Source organism: Helianthus annuus, chromosome 3 (assembly GCF_002127325.2).
Source record: "Helianthus annuus cultivar XRQ/B chromosome 3, HanXRQr2.0-SUNRISE, whole genome shotgun sequence".
NCBI lineage: Eukaryota > Viridiplantae > Streptophyta > Magnoliopsida > Asterales > Asteraceae > Helianthus > Helianthus annuus.
The window spans coordinates 47,186,543-47,191,645 of NC_035435.2; positions in this window are offsets into that span (position 1 = coordinate 47,186,543).

The following is a 5,103-nucleotide window of genomic DNA, read 5'->3' on the forward strand; positions in this document are numbered from 1 at the left end:
TTTTCTAGGGGGATTTTTGGGTAGGTAAAAAAAATGAAAAATAATGGTTTTGAAAGAAAAATAGTTAGTCCTAATGCCTCCATCATTTACTTACTTGGGTTTAAGTTGGTAAGGACCGGGAATGTATCGTCGTGGCAAGTTCTCGATTTGTAAAGACCGAGCGGCTATTCACACAAGAAACGAAAAATGAGCATTTAATCTAAATATGTGTATTTTTATGCTCAATAAAGGCTCAAAACTCACTTTTGTGGGAATGGGTTTTTAATGTGACCAAGCATATATAATCGAATTTTAGCTAGACTTGTTATACCGTTTCATAATTTTCTTATGTTAGTTCTTTTTATCACGACGCTATCGGTTGTAAAATAAAAAATATATAACCCTTTTATAACTTGTTATTCCCAACTTAAACTAAGACAAGTAAATAAAAAAAAATGAAAAAGTTTTTTGAAAAAATTTGGGGTGTTTAGCGGTTCCAATAGAGTTTTGTGTAAGGCTTGTTTTAGGATTTTGCAAAATTTCAAGGTTTTAGCATCCCCCCCACACTTAAATTACACATTGTCCTCAATGTGTCCAAAAATAAAGTTTTTGGTTGATTAGAATGTGAAAAAGTGTGTTTAAAAACAAAGATTTGTGTTACTGGCACTCTGGACACCGCCCCGTGTTGACCGGGCACGGCCCCGTGGTCAAGTGCCAGTAACAAAAATTATAGAATTGAAAGCCTGGACACGGGGGCGTGTCCGCTGAACACGGCCCGTGTCCAGTTACCTGAACTGGGTGATTTCCTGCAGGGGGCTCAGCACGGGGCCGTGTTGGTTGGGCACGGCCCGTGTGGAGCCTTCTGTTATGGAGATTTTTGTCGGTTTGTTCTGTTCTTCTGCATGGTTCTATTTTTCTCGTTCCCTTTTTCATCCATTACCACCACGAGTCCATAAATCATAAAAACCATCATAACATTGCTAATAGAGAGATTACATAAAGATAGTTAATTAACTAAGGGGTACATAAGGTTATCATAAAGGTTCTACTTATTTAGGAAAATTTCGGGAATAGCTTCCCGATGTAGAAACATTCGTCAGCCCATGGCTCCTCGGTTTTCACTCAAAGCCATTCTTCTATCTCCCTTGGGAGGTAGAAGGTAGCCTCATTCTCGTCGGTATCTTGAGGAGGAGCGCTTACCGGGACTCCTTGCACTACCCTTGGTTGCGGTACTTGGTGCAAGGCGTGCCATTCTGCTGGGATGATAACCTCGGGTACTACATTCCATGCCCTGTGTGTTATCACCGGAACCAAAGGCGGGGAAGCAAGAAGGTTTAACCTTTGGTGCAGAAGGTTCACTTCTTGCAGGCAGCCCTCCAAACTTATCGTCAGATGATTAACGCGGTCCACTAAAGCTTCTTCTACACTTGTCAATTCGTCCACGGCTTCCCTTAAAGCGTAAACGTAGTTTACTAGGGAATCCTCTGCGGTGGACGATCTCCTTCCATTTCGGTTATTCCTTGAAGATGCTCCGCTGTTTCGGCTGGCCATTTTCTGCGAAATAAGCCGAGGATAACTAAATTTTTGCAAAACAGTACCTCGAACACGGCCCCGTGCTCAGTGAGCACGGCCCCGTGTTCAACTGTCTGCAGGAATTTTTGTCTAATGGTTCTAGGTTTTTAAATTATTTCTATATACTTTCGTCGTGTTATGAGCTCAGATAATTTAAAAACAAAGTTATAGAACTAACTTTAGACAAGAATCCATAGCGAAAATTCCTACAAACCTTGCATAGAAGGTTGGAATCATGGGTTTCCAAGCTTCCATGGAGGTAGGGTTTGAAAAATTTTTGGAAGAAGAGGAAATGAACAAAAGTGGAAAAGACAAGATGGTCCTTAGGAACCTTCTTTTGGTACTTACCTAGGATGGTATATGTGAAGATTCCAGGGATCTCTGCTTGGTGGAGTGGTAAAAAATGAGCAGGATTCAGGCTGCATTTAAAGAAAACGACAGCACACTGAACACGGCCCCGTGTCCGCTGGACACGGCCCCGTGTGCAGAGAAAATCCTGACACATTTTGTCCGTATTCTGACAGAATCAGCAGAAAATCTTCTGAGCGAACATGGGGGCGTGGTGGCCAGACACGGCCCCGTGTCGGAGGGCTGTTTTATGGAGTTTCGTCTTTTCTAAGGAGCTAACTTTTATCGGGTGGCTCCTGACTTGTTGGAACAACCCCAAAGTGCCTAAGATACCTTAATTGTCCTATACTAAGGCGGGAACGCAAGAGGTTGTCGGTGAGGGTAATTCCTATTTTTATTCTAGGTGGACAAGTCCAACCCTTTCCCGGGCTCTCGTTAAAGAAGGTGTATGCCGAATCGCTCAGGTCTATGTATGCACCGAACGAGGTCGATGGGGAGTCCTTCACGGCACAATCGGCACAGGGACGACTATCGTCCACGTCTTGTTTAGGAAGAAAGGTATTTTCGGGAGCAACGAGGTTGTCAGAATGCGGTTCCAACATTTCCTCATGGTCGTCATCTTGGGATGGATCTAAGAAATCCTTCCTAAGTTCTTTTGACCAATTTAGAAGTAGTTCTTCTAGTTGAAATAGCTCGTCAAGGAGCATTTCTCCTAGAATATCTGGCTGGGCGCATTCGAGGGAGAAATAGTGTTTATTTTTACTTTCGCCCCTCTTAAGGCTACAAGGAATCGGTGGGTCTATATAGTGTGGCCTATAAGTGAGGAAGAAACATTTTAATTCCTCGTGTTCGCCTCCACATATTTGACACCACAAACCATAAGAGTGCCGAAAGTAAAAAAGAATCATTATTACTCATGTTTGTATCAGAAATTACCAACCGCCGGGATCAAACGGTTCTGTTTTCAGCAGCTGAATCTTGGGCACGGAGGCGTGTTGAGTGGACACGGCCCCGTGTTCAGCCTACTGTCTGATATAAAACAGGATTGCCAGTTCCAATGATTGGGCACGGGGCGTGTTCAGCGGGCACGGCCCCGTGCTGAGCTCTGCAGAAGCTGAAAAATCTAAAAAAAATCCTAAAAATTAAAGAAAAATAAAAAGATGATTAGGCCGTTGATTCCTAACTTTCTTAAAATCCTTGTGTCCCCGGCAACGGCGCCAAAAACTTGATGTGCGTGAAGTGTGTTATATTTTTAGATATATATTTAAGCCCTTTTTACACTTTTAGCCAAGTTTTAAATTTATAAAACACGATATTTACTAACACTAAACACACATATGGGCAAGTGCACCCATCGTGGACGTAGTATAGTGTTGGTAAGATACCGAGGTCGTCCAAGGACACAAGAGCTTTTAATACCGGTTTATCCTCAACGTCTAATCAAATCAAAAGGTTAGAAGAATTGATTTAAACTAAAAAAATAAAAACTAACTAAATGCTGAAAAATAAAATAAAAAAAAACAGATAGACAAGATGAATCACTTGGATCCGACACGTGTATTAGTATAACCTTTGATTATTTTCGCACTTTTGCACTTGTTTAAGAGATTATCTTAGTTATTGTAGTAGGCCCCTCTTTTGAAGGCGACGTTACCCTCAACCCAGTAGTTTGAGTCAGCAAGGATACAATCCTAAAGGGTCGGATTATTGAAAGATAATGAATTAAGTTATTAATGCAAATTGTGGTAGGCCCCGCTTTTGGCGGTGACGTTACCCTCGGCTAAGTAGTCTGAGTCAGCAGGGATACAGTCCTAAATAGCCGGGTTATAGTATTAATAGTAGTTAGCTTATGAGGGGGTCAAAGAGTTTGGATCCCCGCCATCCAATACCTATGGGCATTGAAGGAGATCCTACTAAAATTGACCCAGGTCCCAAGCAGGACCTCTAAACGCTGAACAAGGGCAAGACCTTTACCAAACCGTTCCCTTAACCCCCGACCAGGTAGCCAACATACCTCCATATAGACCGTGGAGATATGAATGGTGAAAATCTTTTATTTTATATAGACAGTAAAATAATGCCAAGACACCACGGACAAACGATAAGGAAAGATCACCTTCAACATAAGTAACTAGTTATTAAAGTCATTAATACAAAACCAAATAAAAAGTGCAAAAGATTAAAAATAAAAAGTATTATACTAAACACTTGTCTTCACCAAGTGATGTAAGAGACTTAGGCAAACATGGCCTTGATTGTCAAGAACTCTTACGATCAATCTTGGATCCCGAGACGACTCACACACTCTACGATGGACAATGGATGATGGTGGTGGATGATGGTGTTATGGTGGTGGTGGGTGGTGGATGAGGTGTGAGAGAGGTGGTGTGCCAAGGGATGAGGGAGAATGAAACCAAGCTCCTCTATTTATAGACTGGACAGAACGCTGGACACGGCCCCGTGTCCGCTGGACACGGCCCCGTGCCCGTCTGACACTCTCTCTCTTCATTAATTGTAATTGCGAATTACAATTAATGCGCCTGCTGTACTTTCAACACGCCCCCGTGCCCGCTGGGCACGGCCCCGTGGTGAGCAATGGAAGCTTCTACTGGTTTGTCTTTTCTGCTGCTTCCTGGGCACGCCCCCGTGTTCGCTGGACACGGGGCGTGTTCAGACTCTGTTTTCTTCTCTTTGTCTTGGGAGGTGCCGTTGAGGGTCCGGGCAGTCCACTTTTGTTCCTTTTCTTGTATTTATGGTAGAATTAGTGGTCTTTTTGCTTCTTTTGTGATTTTGAGCTCATTTCATCCTGAAAATACAAAAGGAAGACAAAAACACTCTTTTTCCAACATTAGTACTTAAAAAGGGTTAGTTTTATGCCTTAATTGATGTGTTTTATATGTTGCATTTTACACACATCACTCATCAATCTCTTGTACTCCTCCATCTAACCGGTTAGTGTCTTAAGTGTTTACCATGATTTTTGGGTTGTTGATTATAAAGTGCATTAGGGATTTTAGCATGATAGAAACAATGTGTTTTAGCTATAATGTGAAGATTTACATATTATACAACCCCTTGTATTGTGATAACATGAATGATGATCTTTAATGCTAAGTGGAAATCGAATCAAGTGTTGTTATTGTTGATGATATTCATGTTCTAATGATAATGTGTGATTAAGAGTGCCTATTTACCGAATGGTTG